The 18,714-nt window shown below is 30.9% G+C and overlaps 2 protein-coding genes across 2 annotated transcripts in view; one reads left to right on the top strand and one right to left on the bottom strand.

The window, feature by feature from the left end:
- Positions 1-18,714, bottom strand: part of LOC117166860 — a 74,409-nt gene that overhangs the window by 571 nt on the left and 55,124 nt on the right. The window lies entirely within an intron of this gene.
- The window catches only part of LOC117166858 (apoptosis-inducing factor 3), a 222,802-nt gene that overhangs the window by 188,005 nt on the left and 16,083 nt on the right, over positions 1-18,714 (top strand). The gene's annotated exons all lie outside the window — the stretch shown is intronic.

The following is an 18,714-nucleotide window of genomic DNA, read 5'->3' as shown; positions in this document are numbered from 1 at the left end:
CGATTTACTATTTCCTAGAACTGCTGGCCGACGCAGTTTCTCATCGCGCACTATGCATTGCCACGAGTAGGGGAACGATAAAAGCGGACAGTACCCCCAGTGTTTACGTTTCGAGGCACCGATTTACAAGCAAAGCCAGTGCAAGTCAACTCCCGAAACTGTTGTTACATCAGAGGTCTGGTGTATATCAAAAGCTTTCAGAATTGAACAATTTAAACTAAAAAACGTTGACCATTATTATTACGATTTTTTGCTTTAATTATTTTGCGACCACTGGGGAAAAAATAAATAACTGGTTTAAAATCATAGACCTGTTGTTTTTCTCTGCCATTTCCCTAGCTCAAATGTTCAAGAAGTCGTGGAACTTGATATGTGTTCTTTTCCACATAAAAAGTTTTAAGATAGGGTTTCAAGCAATTTAGAATTTTTCCTTAATCCGATATTTTTCAAAGGAATAAATGAATAGGATAGGAATAAATACTGTTACTGTATTACAGTACAAATATACTTTTCACGATTCATGGTACAAATTTTAGTTCTAGTAAAACTAAAAAAAAAAAGTAAATAAGAAAACGACATCAATACTTACGGTCACATGGAGAAGAGCGTATCTGCAAATTTGGTCGAAATTGAGATACAGTCGTCAATAAGTTTATGAAAGTTCCCTTTACTCACATCAGTTCTTTATGAGAAATATACAAATTCACAGTGAAAGTTAGTTATTTTAGAAAAGTCTATCATAGCTGAGAAAATCAACGCGATTTTAAATTTAAATAAGAATTTTTGAAATAATAGCTTGCACATGCTCATCAGAAAGTCTCACCTACACACTGGAACTTGAATTTAAAAAGCCCGGATTTACCAGGCTCTGAGAATTGATGTTGTCTCAGCAGTTTCATTAGGAGGGAAGTCGCGGGCCGAACGATAGGCTATGCTCGGTCTTGCGTCACAAACAGAATGATTGCCTTTTTTTACAGGCCATTGCTCTTAACTGGTTTCGGGATTTTAATCATTGTTGGCAAACGTTCGACCAGTTCGTCAAGGCCTCTAGGGTTAGGTTTAGAGATTCAGACTTCCAGTTCGAACTGAGGCAAGAGATTTATCTCAGAACTCAAGGCGAAAAGGAATCCGTTTCTGACTACCTGACATGCATGCGGGGTATCTTTGACAAATCAGGGGGGTGACACGCTTTTCGCTTTTGCATTAGAGGCCTGAGTCAGTTTTGTGAAGAGCGGTGAGTCTTGAAATATTAGCGCCACCGCTGCGACACCCGGTCTGCCCGTTGTCTGTTATTATTCTGCATGTAAAAACTTATGAAATGTCATAACTCTATCGTCTTTTTGGCGTATTTGATCCATTTACAGATAAATATGTAATGAAAATGGGTGGGCATCGATGTATAGCTCCGAACTGTAAACTAGGGTATGATCATCTCATGTCTGGTACGACTCAGACCGCTTAAGTGGGTTAAAAAAAAATTTTTTCTGCGTTCCAAAAAAATTTGTGGACCAGATCAGTTGGAAAAGCTCCTGATGGAACGGTTATTGCGGTAAGTATTACGATTTGTTTACGTTTATGTAAAAGTAACATTAATGAAAGTGTTGAATTATCGCTGAGTTTCAACATTTATGTACAATTACATTAATTTATTAATAAATTTAATTATTAAAGTAAATAAAAATTTCAACATAATTCTTTTTTGCAGACAGAATGGTATGATAATCCTAAATTAAAACCAGGGGTTTCGAAATCTCAAGTTCCAAACTGCCCCGAGTATTGTTCGAAGGCTGCTAAAAAACCTCGTCGTCTAATAATGCGCGATTTTTTGAAAAGGATTCTGAAATGTCTAATAAAAAAGTCAGCCTTCAAACAATGATCAGGGCAGTTTAGAAATTGACATGGCAAAACCCCTAGTTTTAATTTAGGTTTCTTTTACCATCATGACTGCAACAAAATCATTATTTTACAATTATAATATAGTTTAATACTTACATTTATAAATAAATTAATATAATTGTAAATAAATATCAAAACTCTGCGATAATTAATTATATTATTAATGTTACTTTTACATTTTTCTTAAAGATAGTAAGGGTCTTACAATATTTTTAAAACTTCAAAAAATATTAAAACTATCATTTTACACACTATCAAAATAATTTAAAAGTTCGGCAACAACAAGAATATCTCAAATTTAAAAAATCAATGTATACATGAAACCGTCAGAGCCATTCGGTCATTTAGGTTAAAGGACATCGGTGTAAACAAATCGTAATATTTACCGCCATAACCTTCGATCAGGAGCTAAGACTTCCTTTTTCCAAATTATATGTTCCTTTAATAAGTGATCTTCACACACTACCTGTCCAGATTTAACAATAAAATCACTTTAATTGGGGTAATTACTTTTCTAATAGTCAACCTTATTTTTTGGAACGGAGAAAAACACTTTTTACTCCGTTTGAACAGGTTGACTCGTACCCTGCTCGACAGTTCGGATTTATACATCGATGTTTTTAGTCCTTAGTTAATTCATATCTCCATATTTTAATCCAATTTTCAAATAAATATATGACTAAATGTACAGTAAACTTAATAGCTTCAATACTGATAATCTTTTTACTATTTTGAAGATTAATACAATATACTAAATATTAAAGATGATAATTTTTTGTGTATTTTTATTATAATGTAATAATGCATTAGAATCATTCAAGTAATTAAAAATAGAAAAACTATTATTTATATTTAAATTTTAGAATTGTAAGTTTATTTGCTTTAAACCTTGAAGTGGTATTCTTTATATTTTACCACTTTACTCTGTTTGAATATTAAAATCCTTAAAAAGACATTTCCAGTGTTGTTAAGGTCTATTTTTTAATCCTCGATATTTTTTAAATTCTAGAAATAGTTAATCTTGGCTTAATTCAACCTCAAAGTTTTTAAAATATCTACAAATGTTCAAAATATTACAAAAACTGAGAAAAATACTACATCTCCCACGTTTCTTATCAGCTGTCATTCAAATGTAGGGCGTGGCGCTAATAGCGCCAGTATTTCATCTTCTGCCGTCCTTCACAAAACTGACTCAGTGCATTTGCATGGCGACTCACCACCCTGGAAAAACTAAGACCCCGAATGTCAGAAGGTTAAGAGGTTAGCTATGCACAAGGATCTTGTTGCCTAAGTTGCACTTAGCTATCTATCGTAACGATATCCACGACTTCGTCGACCTAGAACATCTTGTCAATGTTGCTCAAAAGAGCTATCGTGTCGCTCGAAGCTATAAGCCTCCCCCTGTCCCAGAACAGTCCCTGCTCCCCGATCTAGCTGACAAGGATTCAAACTAGCGAAAGCTCAACATACGCCCTGACAACCCTCGAGAGAAGCTCGCGTTTTTAAAAGAGGATACAGGGCCAGTGATCCCAGATTTGAAACGAGATGTGGTCCAATACTATGACAGGGCAATGTCCGTGTGAATATAGTAGGAGACGCTGTAAATGACTGAGTTGCGCGCGCGACCCATTTCTCCTCTTCTGAATTTGAAAACTCGAAGGTGCACAATTGCTGGTCGGAGCACTTCGTTTATTCTATTTATATCTCTATCTGCTTTGAAATAAAATGAAGAGATTGGGATTTTAATATTTCCAGATTTCGATGCTGGGCTGGCGATTCTCATGATTTGAATAGATCGCGCGCCTCTTGATATGCGTATATTTTGAGGTTATGTTATTTCATGTATAAAATATAAATTATATAAATATTAATACTATTATATATATAAATATATACGTATATTAATAATGATAATATTATAATTATGTTATATTATAATAAACTTATTTATATCTTGATCCGCATTTGAAAGAAATTAAAGAAATTGGCGACTTTGGAATTCATCTCGTTTGGATAAAAACTCAATTATTTGATTGAAAAATTAATTATTTTGTTAAAATAAAACTATTTTGTAAAAAAGTCCTCTTTTCTATCAAAAGTTCAACCAATTTTTTTAAATTTTTATCTTTTTTTATTTGAAGGTTCATCTCTTTCGTTGAAAATACATTTTTGAAACTGACAATTAATCAATACCATTTTTGGTTAAGAAATCATGTGTTTTGTTAAAAGGTCGTCTTTCTTTGTAGAAATTAAATTGTTTTATGGAAAATTTATACTTTTTGATTAAAAATTACATTTTTTGGTTGAATTATCAACTATAAATATTTTTTGGTTGTAAGTCGTTCTGTTGTAAATGCAACTATATTGTTAAAAATTAAAACCATAATTTTTGGGTGGAAATACTAACAGTTGAACTACTTTGTAAAAAATACGTTTTTTTAACAAGGTTTTTTAATTATGGTTGAAAATTTAACTATTTGGATGAAAATTTAACTCTTTTATTGAAAACTCATATTTTTCGCTTAAAAAATTCAACTTTTTGTAGATAATTCGTCTATTTTACTTTAAAATTAAATAATTTCTTTAAAAATTCATGTATTTTGTTTAAGATTTGTCTTTTTTTGTAGATCATCAGTTTTCTTGGTCGAAAATTCATCTGATTGGTTGAAAATTTAACAACTTTGTTTAAAATTAATTTTTTTGTTGAAAATTATTTATCTTTATCTGAAAATGTTCCTGTACATTGTATTAGTTGAAACACCAATTATTTGATAGAAAATTAATTTATTCTGTTGAAAAATAAACTTTTGGGTTGAAAATTGATTTATTGTGTTAAATAGATTTTTTTCCTAAAATTAAAAGAACTGCAAAATAAAAAAATTGCCTTAAAATCGTCCCGATTACTTTTTTTTTAATTTTTAAAATCTTTTCAAATACTCACTTAAAATTAATTTTTCAAACTAAAAAATCATTTTCAATTTTCTTAGCAATCACAACAATTTTTGTTATTCTTTTTAAATATTTTACGTATCGTATAAAAATCAAACTTTTAACACCTTTTAATTTTACAATTTTTTAAATTAAATTATTTTAAAATACGAAATTACCATTTTAAAATTTTTATGACTTTAACATTTTTGGGATTTCAGGTTAAAAAATAAAAATTACGCTATTATTTTTAATGTTCAAGATGATAATAATTCAAAAAAATTTCAGTTCGTAACATTAAAAATTGAACGATTAAATTAATTTTTTAACTAAAAACTTTTTAAAATAAAAGTTACATTGTTTTTATTTTAAGTTGTTCCAGATTAATATTTTTGCATTTTTATTTAGAGATAAAAATTTTAGTTTGCCAATTGAAAATGTTAGAAATTAACTTACTATCAAAATAATTGAATTTTCAACTAAAAAAAAGAGAATAACAAATTTCCAACAAAATAATTACATTTTCAACTAAAATGATAAATCGTCAACAAAAAAAGTTTTAATTTTTAATTAAAAACTGTTGAACTCATCCAAAAAGATATTAATTTTAGACAAGAGTTGACTTTTCAGTCAATAAGGATTTTTTTTTAAATTGTTGAATTTCAAAGCCAAAAAGATGATTCTTTACAAAACAGTGTAAACTAATTTTTAAACAGAATAGTTAAAGGACTTCTGGTTAAAAAATATAAGCTTTTTAAATTATAAATTGAATTCGTTTATTTTAAGTCGCTTTATATTATTCATTTTTACATTTTTATTTATAAATCCAAATTCAAAAGTCTTATTTACGAATTGACAATTTTGAAAATCGAACGGTGTAACAAAACAGTTTCATTTTCAACTAAAAAAAAACGAAGTTTCAACCAAATCCTTAAATTTTTAACGAAGGAGATGAATTTTCATTTTAAATTATGAATCTTCAACAAAAAAAGGCTTACATTTTTTTATTAAAAACTGTTGAACTCATCCAAACAGAAAAATTTTTCACAAAACAGTTGAGTTTTCAGTCTTTAACTAAAATGATAAATCTTTAAAAAAATCTAATTAACACAATAAATAAATTTTCAACCCAAAAGTTTACTTTTCAACAAAATAAATTAATTTTTTATCAAATAATTGGTGTTTTAACTAATAAAATGCACAGGATAAAGTTTCAACCAAAAATGGAATAGTACAATTTCCAGATAGAAACTGTGCTAAAAAATTGAATTGAACAAGAAAAAAAGCAAATTTTCAACGAAATTGTTAAATTTTCAAGGGAAAAGGTTAATTTTTGACCAAGAAGATTAATGTTCTATAAAAAAAAACGATTGTCCAACTTAACCAATTTATACGATTAATTTTTAATCAATCATATAATAGTTACATCTTCAGATAAAGATAAATAATTTTCAACAAAAAAAATTAATTTCAAACAAAGTTGTTAAATTTTCAACCAATCAGATGAATTTTCGACCAAGAAAACTGATGATCTACAAAAAAAGACAAATCTTAAACAAAATACATGAATTTTTAAAGAAATTATTTAATTTTAAAGTAAAAAAGACGAATTATCTACAAAAAGTTGAATTTTTTAAGCGAAAAATATGAGTTTTCAATAAAAGAGTTAAATTTTCATCCAAATAGTTAAATTTTCAACCATAATTAAAAAACCTTGTTAAAAAAAACGTATTTTTTTACAAAGTAGTTCAACTGTTAGTATTTCCACCCAAAAATTATGGTTTTAATTTTTAACAATATAGTTGCATTTACAACAGAACGACTTACAACCAAATAATATTTATAGTTCATAATTCAACCAAAAAATGTAATTTTTAATCAAAAAGTATAAATTTTCCATAAAACAATTTAATTTCTACAAAGAAAGACGACCTTTTAACAAAACACATGATTTCTTAACCAAAAATGGTATTGATTAATTGTCAGTTTCACAAATGTATTGTCAACGAAAGAGATGAACCTTCAAATAAAAAAAAGATAAAAATTTTAAAAAAGTAGTTGAACTTTTGATAGAAAGAGGACTTTTTTACAAAATAGTTTTATTTTCAACAAAATAATTAATTTTTCAATCAAATAATTGAGTTTTTATCCAAACGAGATGAATTCCAAAACCGCCAATTTCTTTAATTTCTTTCAAATGCAGATTAAGATATATATAAGACTATTATAATATAACATAATTATAATATTATCATTATTAATATACGTATATATTTATATATTTAATAGTATTAATATTTATATAATTTATATTTTATACATGAAATAACATAACCTCAAAATATACGCATATCAAGAGGCGCACGATCTATTCAAATCATGAGAATCGCCAGCATCGAAATCTGGAAATATTAAAATCCCAATATCCTGAATTTATTTCAAAACAGTTAGCTGTTAGCAGATAGATATATAAATAGCATCGCCGAAGTGCTCCAACCGGCAATCGTGCACCTTCGAGTTTTCAAATTCAGAAGAGGAGAAATGGGTCGCGCGTGCAACTCAGTCATTTACAGCGTCTCCTACTATATTCACACGGACATAGCACTGTCATAGTATTGGACCACATCTCGTTTCAGATCTGGGATCACTATACAGGACCACTCGGGTATGAAGAACCGCTCGACCTAATGTGTCTTACTAAGAAGAAAGGAAATAATCCTAGAGCTGAGGTTAGCCCAAACCCTGGGACAAGCCCTGAAACAAACCCTCGTACCCCAAAACCTTACCCTCAGAGGCTTAGCGACCCTTCAGAGAATCCCACCTCTCGATTAATGTGTTGGAACTGTGGCGAACCTGGACATGGGTTAACTACTTGCACGGAACCTAGAAATCAGTGGTGTAGCCAGGGGGGGGAGCTTGTGGGGCTCAAGCCCCCTCCGAAACTATGTTTTTTCATTATTCAATTCGCTTTTTACTCACTCTTTGCCTACACATAAACCCGAAACCCCCTTCGAAAAAATCAAAGCCCCCCCCCCCCCCCGAAAAAAATCCTGGCTACTCTGCTGCTAGAAATAGATTCTGCTACGGCTGTGGCCGGAAATATGCCCCTAAAATTGAGTGTCCCAGATGTTCGGGAAACTGAAAAGGAAGATGCATTGTGTGGAGAATACATCTTTAAAGTGTTCAGACAAATATTCTGCAAACGTGAGGCGTACAATAAAGAGAAAGAAATTTAAACCTTGCACAACTATCAAATTAGTAGAAATAGAATATTTGAATAACGAAATTAATTTCAATAACTTCACGGGAGTGTACATCCCTGCGGAGTTAGAAATAGTTGTTTTTAACTACAAACTTTTTATTAAAGATACAGAAATCCCATCAAATATCAATATACCAGCAGTTATAATAAAATTAAAGGGCTTGAGATCTTTTTCGGTTTCCCCTAGCAAACCCGTCCTATCAAATCTCCAGTCACAAGGTCAGCTCGTAGTTGTGGATTACAATTTTAATACCAGAAAATTAACATCTGTTAGAAGTCCAACACAACCGACTTCGGCAAAGAGGCAAAAAAAAGCCTGTCAGACCTTTTACTACCTTCCCAACCTACAGACCTTTGTTATTCGAGTATCGACCAAATCGATTCTAATCTCGACCTCATAGAAATTTGTAATGAAATCTTAGAAACAGAAACTCTTGATACCGACCTCGTTCCTATTTACAAGGTGTCCGAACTTTCGTATCGACTACATTTTCTATTAGGTCCGCAGCCTTTATTGTATTTAAACATCTCTATTCAGGGACAACAGATTAAGGCTTTATTTAATAGTGTCGCCTCTAGATCGTTCGTAGAGCCAGGCGATCTAAAATTGATCGAGAACTTAAATCTACAAACAATTAATAGAAGAGGTCGTGTTCAGGTTACCAATATCTAGATAGAACTAGTTTCTCACGAAATGATTGCCCCAATTAAACTTCACGATCGCACGCAACCCATAGCTGTCAGGGGTTTCAAGTCACTACCAGTCGCTTTCGCAATATGCCTGGATTTTGGTAAAACATTTCAATTAAACAAAGATTTTCAAAAATCAAATTGGGCTTTTAAAGACGACTGAAGCCAGAGATATCATTTTGAGTTAGAGAATAATAACATGGAAAATTGTTGCGGACTTATACAACTTACGATAAAAGAAGCTGACTCGCTTAAAGATTTTCTACAACGGGAATTACCGAAACCTACTAAAAGACCTGGACTAACTAACTTGATAGAACACACAATCGACGTAGAAAACCATCTTCCCATCAAACAACGGAATTACTTGAGATTTACGAAAGTTATGGAAGCCATGGCTGCTGAGGTAAATACAATGTTAGCCCACAACATAATCAAGCCATCGAATAGTCGTTAGTCATACTCGGTGGTAATGGCAATTAAGCCCGACGGAAATGATAATTTGTGTTTAGATTTTCGAAAAATAAATGAAGTAACAAAGAAATATGCGTAGCCCTACCTCAAATGCAAGATATTCTCGATGAACTACGAAGCGCCCGATATATTTCGAAAATAGATTTTCGCAAAAGTTTTCATCAAGTTCCCCTTTAGGAGGCTACACGGTGTGCTTAAAGCCCGACAAAGTTTGACTAAAATGGATCCAAAATCAGCTAATTCAGAAAGTTTCTACGTCGTTTGGACGTTAGAAATCAATAGAATTTACAATTCTAGCAGCTCCCTTTCGCGAGTTATGCGCATTTTTTTTATTTGCAAATAACAACCGACCGTAAAAAACTTGCGTATTCTAGTTTAGGAAATAATATGCTTTTCAAAGTTTACTTTTTTCCAATTTATTTTGAATACAAGTTTGTATTATTCATTCTGTATCAAAAGAAAATTATTTACCACTTTTAGCCGAACCCAGGGCCAACGACAGGGACGTAGTGGCTGTATGGTCCCATTTTCGTTTATTCTCTTTTTTGTCTTTTTTTTTTATATTTTATAATATTTTTTACTTTTTTATTTATTTTCTCTAAATAATTATACATTTACTGGTATACATAAGTATAATAACAGAGCTTTTAATAATATTTGAAAATATCTATTAGTAAATAAAGTTCAAAATTATAGGTGAAGCGAAGAAAATTCTATTACTGCTTTTATCAATAGATGCGCTGAATATAATTTCTGGTGTATACTTTTGACCTTGTAACGTGCCCAGAATTTCAAAAAGTCGCGATGTATAGATTCTCCGCTTTACTTTGACCAATACCATAAACCATTGTTATTTTCTTTACAGCGTAAACTTTCTTTAAAATGTGTCAGAATGATGTGTATTTTGAGTGTTTCGGAGAGTTTGTCGATGCTTTTACAGGGAATCATTTGTTTTGGAGAGGGTAGGTTCCTCTTGAAAGCCAAGAAAAAGTTTTGTTGTGACCTAAAAAGTTAAGGCTTATCTCAAAAAATTACCACGGAGACCCATTTGAAGGGAATGCGTGCAGAACGCTATTAAAAGATGCTGACAAATTAATGGATTCAGAAATTTATCAAAAGGTAGGTGTGTTTAAATTATACCCTATGTTAATGTTTGTAAAGCCATGAATAAAATTGTCAATTGTTGTTTTACTTCTGGAAAAGTTATGTTCCCACTTGATCCTCACATCAATGAATTAAATAAAGCTTTAAAAGCATTGACAAACTCTCTAAAATACTCAAAATTCACATCATTCTGACACATGTTAAAGAAAGTTTACGCTGTACAGAAAATAACAATGGTTTATGGTATTGGTCAAAGCAAAGCAGAGAATCTATACATCACGACTTTTTGAAATTCTGGGCACGTTATAGGGTAACAAGTATACACCACAAATTATATTCAATACAACTATTAAAATCAGTAATAGAATTTTCTTCGCTTCACCTATAATTTTGAAATTTACTTACTCATAGATATTTTTAAATATTATTAAAAGCTCTGCTTTTATATTTATGTATACCAGTAAATGCATAATTACTTTTTAAAAATTTATAAAAAACAATTTAAAAAATACAAAATATTGTAAAATAAAAAAAATTCAAAGAAAGAAAAACAGAAAATGGGGCCATATAGCTAAGTTTTGTATGGCGTGGGGATTCCATGCTCCCTCCTAAAGGGAGCGTTACTGTACTAATACTGTTTGGACTAAAGCTGTTCCAATGTGGGAACACAGCGTCCCCAACATGAGAGAGGATCTGTACCGACTTGCAGGCGTACAGCGCGCGACGCATTTGGTGTTCTAACTTTACCACGTGGGCGAGCAGCTCCCTAAAAAAGTTTTCAGTGTATACATTCTCAAATGAGTAGGTGATTCACACACTAGCATCACAATATACTATTTTCGTACCTTGTGTTGTTTTTCCGAAAAATTAGTTTTTTATAGTTAATGTTATTTTTTACGTTTAAAACAAAAACTACGCGTCCTATCAACATATTATTGACGGGATATTTTTAGCTGTTGTTTGGTTGAGCATCTTTTGTGTATTAATTTTTTCATTGTGTCATTTGTACAAAAATTAAATTTGCTTATTTTTATTTTTTACGATTTAAACAAAAACCACGCGTTCCATGAAAAACGAATAATGACAAATTTATAGAACTTTATTAGGTATACAACTTTGGTCTATTAATTTGTTTCGTACTTTGCGTCGTTTTTCCAAAAATCTAATTTTGTATTTTAAACATTATTTCCCACGATTAAAAAAAACGACGCATCCTATCAAAAATTGATTAAGAAGACATTCGTATCTTTCTTTAGATGTAAAACTTTGGTCTATTATTTTTTCGCACTTTGCGTCGTTTTTCCAAGAGTTCAATTTTAAATTTTAAATGTTTTCCACGATTAAAAATAAACTACGCATCCTATCAAAAAATGATTAAGAAGACATTCGTACCTTTTTTTTCGTGCTTAAAGGGTAAAAAATTCAGGATAAATTCAGAAGATTTCTGAACAATTCAAGTTACATACAGAAGAATTCAAATGAATTGGAAAGAATGTTTAAAAAATAAACAAAAAATTTCATTATTTTTGTAAAATAGGAATAAATTTAGAGAACTTTAAGAAAAAAAAATAAGAATCCGATGAAATCCGTAAAAATTTTAGGTGAACTAAAAAAATCAAACAAATTTAAATTAATTTGAAAATATGAAAAAGCTTTATTGAATTCAGTAACTTTGCAATAAGCTTAGAAAAATGCAAAGGAATTTAAAGAATTTGATAAATATCTAAGAATTCAAGGTGCGGTTAATAGACTTCAGGATTAATTAAATAAAAAGTTTAAAATTTTTGAAAATTCACTGAATTGAGTAGAATTAAGTGAATTGAGAAGGATTGAATAAATTAAAGAAATTAAAGAGAATTACAAAGAATTGAAAAGAATTCAGGGTGAATTATAAAAAATTTCAAATGTTTTCAAATCTTTAACATTCCACTAATTTATAACGCGAGAAGTGACTGATGCGCAATTCAAGTTAAATTCAAAAGAATTGAATTAAATTTGAAAAATTTTAAGAACAAACAAAATTTGATTGAGTACAATAAATTTTGAGCGAATGTAGAGAAACTTGAAAGAGATGAGAAGAATTAGATGAAATTCATCAAAATCAATCTGAATTTAAGCAGTCAAGTGAATTGAAAAAATGACAAAAAATGGAAAGATTAATTGAATTGGGTAGAATTAAGTGAATTTATAAGAAATAAAAGGAATGTAAAATGAAATAAATAAATGAATAAGAATTCAGGACAAATTCCAAATGAATTGCAAAAAATATTTAAAAGTCTCTTTAAATCTTCGAAATTCCTCATAACTTGTGAAAAATTCTTTCAATTCCATTAAAATATTAAAATCCCTTAACATGATCAAAACCCTTGGAAATCGCTTGAAATTGTTTAAATCTATTGAAAATTTCTTGGAATATTTTAAAATACCCTAAAATAATACTGTAAACTACTGAAATAAATCAAAGATTTCTGGAATTCTTTTAAAATTACCTAAAATATTTCGAATCCTTTGATTTCTTTTGAAAGCCCTTGAAACTTTTGAAATCTCTTGCAAACGCCGAAGACTCGTTTATAATACCCTCAAGTATTCCAAACCATTTTAATTTCTATTAAATTACTGATATCAATAAAAAATTCCTTTGTGATCTTTCAAAATGATCTAAAAACTTTTAAATCCTGTAAAATTCCTTTAAGGGCATGTCATACTTAGAAAATTGTCGATCTGGGAGCCTTAGCCCTTGTAGCCATTGAATTTTTATGGGGTTGTGCAAATGACTACTCCCCTGTTTACGTTAGCAAAATTTGGTCGAATTTATTTCACATAATTAACAAGGAATTTTGAATTGTACACTTGGAATCCTTAAGACTGCCGTCTATCTCCACGGTAGCAGAAGAGATGACGGGCTAAACAACTTCGTTTCGATATTATATAAAAGACGCAACGGATCATCGGCACTTTCCTACTCAATTTCTCATCCCGCCGAAGGGGTAGAGGCACGGAGAGAAAGAGATAAAATAAGAACAAAATGATAAAACGTACTATGTTTTCTGACCTGATGATTTCCTTTGATGCTTTGCAATCGTGGAGCGTCGCTCGCCACTCCTTCTATTTCGTAAAACACGGTGCGCGAACTGTCACTCCACTCTAGTCCTTTTAACTCCGGTACTCTGGGTGCACACAGCTTCTTAAATTTAAAGTGAATTTACCAGATTTGCATCTCTTGGTTTTTCGAATTTCTAGGTCACAAAAACCCTCTTTGTTGATCACCGCCCTTCCGATAACCGTACTTGTGGGAGTGACAACCCGCGTACCGAGACCCGCGCGAGGTAAAATACTGACGGGCAAGTTGGACTTTAACTCTAATTTCCCGTTCGGACAATTAGTCCGATATCGTGAAGAAGTGATGAACGACAGCCTCGAGGCAACAGGTAGGATGCATCTCGTAGGCCATGGTATTGATGGTTTAGGTAGGGTTTTTAGCAATGTCTGAATTTTTTGCCTGGGAACTGTCGCGGCCGGATGCGGTCCGCGTGACCACAGTTGTTGAGTTTCCAAAATTTGTGCAACTAAGACTTCCTGCCATGCACGTGCAGTGTTGCTAAGGTGAAAAGATCTGAATAATTATTTGAATCAATATTCTAGTAATTATTCAGTTTATTCAGAGTTTTTAAAATAATATGTTCTTGTACTTTAGTGAGTTACGAAAATCAAATTGGTTCTTTACGAAGGTATTAAACTCATACCCTTATTTCTGTTAGTGAACAATTTGGTTTTATTTTATTTATTGGCTAATTGATTTTTAGGAGGAATGAGTGATGTGACTATTAGTATTACCAATATTATTGGAATCTTGATTTTCGTCATGTGATTTAAAATTTTGAAATTCGGGTAGCTACCCGAAAGTAATTGATTTTATTCTAATGAATTTTTAATGTTAATTAACAATTGACATTATTAATTAACATTTAGTGATCTCGTGTAATTAGCGAGATCTCTGTCCACTGCTCTCTTCCTCTCTCCCCGTCGCTTTGGTCTCTATGAAGTTCGTATCGGAAAGTCAATTATCTCGGCCACGGTTTACATACGTATAACGCGTGGGTACTGTGATAGCAAGCAATGAAAATTTGAATTGCCCACCCTCAAGGAGTCCACCGTAACAGTGAACATGCTAACGGACGTCCCTACACACTTTGTTTGTGTTTTTTTAACAAAAAATTTTTGATATTGCTAACAACGTGCGTGTATATTTCGAGGTTATGTATGTTACAACTCACCCGAGCCAAAGATCTTTGCCCGAGCGTTTCTTCCAAACTACACAATATATTTGGCCGAAAACTTTGGACTTACAAATAAACATAGTAACGAATCTCCCGGAACTAACCTTGTTTGCAGGCAATCAAAAAGTTTATTTCATAAATAATTTCCAGATTATCGGAAAGACAGAGATGAAAAATGACGTAAACTCAAAATAATACATATGCATAAAATTTTTATTTAGCAGAATCAATTTTTTTTTGTTATTATCCCTCAAAAAAGAGTCCGAGGACGTCCGTTATGATATTTTATAGCATCTCCGAATTAAGTTTTAAAAAATTTTAATTTTTGTGGAAAAAAACCGGGGTAACTGTAAGTAACACATGCTCTTAAATTATTTTAAGGGCATGTGATACTTAGAAAATTGTCGATTTTACCAGTTTTAATGTTCCGACGGCTTTTTTTGTTTAATAATCAATATTTTGTCTTAAAAATTTGGGACATGATAGCGACCATGCTAACGGACGTCCCCACACACTTTTTTTGGTTTAATTCAAAAAAGTTTTAATTTAGCAAAATCTGATTAATTTTCATAGCGCTTAGGAATTAGTATCGATTGTACCAGTTGTAGGTTCCGACGGCTTTTTTTCTAGAATAATCAATATTTTGTCTTAAAAATTCAGGAAATGATAGCGAACATGCTAACGGACGTCCCCGCACATCTTATTTGTGATTTTTTTTCAAAAAATTTTTTAATATTGCTAACAACGTGTGTACATTTGGAGGTTATGTACGTTACAATTCTCCTGTGCGTTACTTCCAAACTACACAATATTTTTGGCCGAAAACTTTGGACTTGCAAATAAACATAGTAACTTAGTCTCCCGAAACTAACCCTTTTTGCAGGCAATCAAAAAAGTTTATTTCATAAATAATTTCCAGATTATCGGAAAGGCAGAGATGAAAAACGACGTAACCTCCAAAATAATACATATGCATAAAATTTTTATTTAGCACAATAATTTTTTTTGTTATTATCCCTCAAAAAAGAGTCCGGGGACGTCCGTTATGATATTTTATAGGATCTCCGAATTCAGTTTTTAAAAATTTTCATTTTTGTGGAAAAAAGCCGGGGAAACTGTAAGTATCACATGCCCTTAAAGCTCTTGAAAAAGCTAAGAAATAAAAAAAATCGTTGAAACATTTCAAAACCTTTGATCATTGTATCAATTAAATTAAAACTTTTAAAAATTAAAAAAAAAACCATTGAATTAAGTACAATAGAGTAATTTAGAGAAAACAAACTCAATTTAAAAAGTTCAAGTAAATTCATAAAATTCAAGAGAATTTCAAAGAATTTAGGATAAATTATTAAGAATTCAGGGTGAATTCCAAATCCCCTACAAAATACCTCACTTCTTATAAATAAATTCTTTAAAATACAGTAAAAAATGACATAAAGCTGTAGAATCGTTTCATACCTTTAGAAATTATAGACAATTTTTAATCATAAAATATTTCAGAAGCTTTAAAAGCACTTCAAATTAATGAAAATAATCCAAAAAAATCATTGGAGTCTTTTAAAATTCATTGAAGTACCCTTAAATATTTTAAAGAATTCAAGATAATTCAAAAATAGCTAGAGGCCTTAAAGGAATAGTGATTAAACCACGAATTAATTTTTTGAATGAAAAGTGACTCATTTGATGCTTTCATTTGAAAAAGTGACCAATAGTGAATGCATGGCAGCCCTTATTATTTTTTACAGTTACTTCTTACAAAAATTCTCTGGTTTTTGCTATTTTTGTCAAAATGCCTGGCTCAAATAGGGTGGAATAGGAAATATAGGGACCGGCATGTGAGGCCTGTACTTTCCGTCATTTTTACAAAAATTTAATTTTTAATTTTAAATGTTATTTTCCACGATTAAAACAAAAACTACGCATCCTTAAAAAAATGATTAATAGCCAATTGTAACTCTTTCTTGGATGAACAACTTTTGTCTATTTACTTTTATCATTGCTTCCATCGTTTTTCCAAAAAAACGTAATTCATTTAATCAAACGTTACGCAATTTAAAAATGTCTAATACAATGTTCTAAACAATTGTTCGTGAGTGTGTCCGTGTGTGTCCGCACGCACGTGTGTGTGTGGATGTGTGTGATGATGTCATCCTTTTGTGAACACGATAACTTGAAAAATGTTGCAGATAAATTGATGAAATTTTGAGGGCTTATTTCCAACACAAATATCTTGAAACTGACCAAAGGATTTCTCTAAATATTTATTGCATTGATGCAATAATAAGAAAGATGTTTTGATCCGAGAAAAGTCGATCGACCTATAATATTGATACATTTTATTGAAGGGTAAGAAAGCTGTGCTAATGCATTTCAAAATACGGTTTTTTATAATAAAACTTTTTTCATTAACATTACACAAAATTAATATAAGAGGGAAAAGATTCCATGGTCCCAGAAAAATCCATTGAACTATAATATTAATACATTTTATTAAAGAGTGAAGAAGTTATGGTCATTTATATTATATTAAAAATCGATTTTTATAGTAAAAATGTTATCATTCTCATAATCTTAAGTTCATGTGATAAAGGAATAGAAGTGTTGATTGGAGCCGAATCAGATGACTTACAATATTGATATATTTTATTGATTAATTGAAAAAATCGTTTTTTATAGTTAAACTTTTTTCATTATCATAATTCAAAATTAATGCAAGAACGGAAAAGATTCCTTGATTCGAGGCAAATCAAATGATCTATAATATTAATACACTTTATTGAAGAGTAAGGAAGTTGTTCTCAATTAAAATATTTGAAACATCTGTTTTAAACAAAAACCCTTTTTTCATCAACAAAATTCAAAGTTGATGCATGAATAGAAAAAAATTCTTGATCACAAATTTTCCAACAAAATAATCCTGAAAACTTCTGTAAAAAAAATCATAAAGCTGGGAAAGGGATAGTGTGCGACAGAACTTTTTCCTTCCATTTTCCAGCTCAAAAAATTACCATTTCACATAAAAAATTGAATTTGTCTGATGTCATTGAATTAAAAAAATTCTTTGTATTATTTTGTAATTTTGTACTTTTTGTACCTTTCTATTTTTAAATTGATCACAATGAAAAGTTTAGTTTGTTCATTACATAAGAAGATTACTAATGCTTCATCTACGAGGAAGCAAAAGTTCATTTACTAACAGTAAGCAGAGTGCTCATGAAATGAGCACAACATAATAATAAATAGAAACAAAGTGAAAACATTTGAGATCTAAATCAAAGGTATTTAATAATATTTTTTACGATTAAAACAAAAATTACACACCCTATCAAAAAATGATTAAGAAGAAATTGGTAGATTTTTCTTGGATGCACAAACATTTTCAAAATGCTCTAACTTTTTGAATATTTATCAAAAATAGCTGACTAATAATTCGCCTTTTCTTTTTTTAGCCTTCAAGAATGTGCCAAATCTTAATCTAATCCGCGTCGTCTTTTAACAGTTATCCGGTATATAGACGAGAAAAACGACAGGCAGACACTATCCAGAGCTGCCAGATCGTGGATGAAAGTTACAGCCACCATACCTACCGTTTGGGAGCCGCAAAACAGATGCTGCACGATTACCACTGTGAGTTCGTGTGTAAGCCGACAATGCACGATTCGACTTCGGTTTTCTGATGTACGATGATTGTCGATCTGATAGCTTCGGAAGACTTCGGTGGTCTTCTATTTACATCTCGATCCTCATTTGAAAGAAATGGAAGAAACTGGCGAATTTAAGGGCATGTGATACTTAGAAAATTGTCGATTTTACCAGTTTTAGGTTCCGACGGCTTTTTTTCTTTGATAATCAATATTTTGTCTTAAAAATTTGGGAAATGATAGCGAACATGCTAACGGACGTCCCCGCACACTTTATTTGTATTTTTTTTTTTCAAAAAATTTTTTGATATTGCTAGCAACGTCTGTACATTTGGAGGTTATGTACAGTCTGTCAAGTTAAAGCGTGGGTGGCTTTACTCGCAATCGGTAAGGTGTATCGACATGATTTTGGTGTCAAAATATTAAGAAGAGCTCCCTCTTT

Source organism: Belonocnema kinseyi, chromosome 2 (genome assembly GCF_010883055.1).
Source record: "Belonocnema kinseyi isolate 2016_QV_RU_SX_M_011 chromosome 2, B_treatae_v1, whole genome shotgun sequence".
Lineage (NCBI taxonomy): Eukaryota > Metazoa > Arthropoda > Insecta > Hymenoptera > Cynipidae > Belonocnema > Belonocnema kinseyi.
This window is presented reverse-complemented; position numbering and strand designations above follow the sequence as displayed.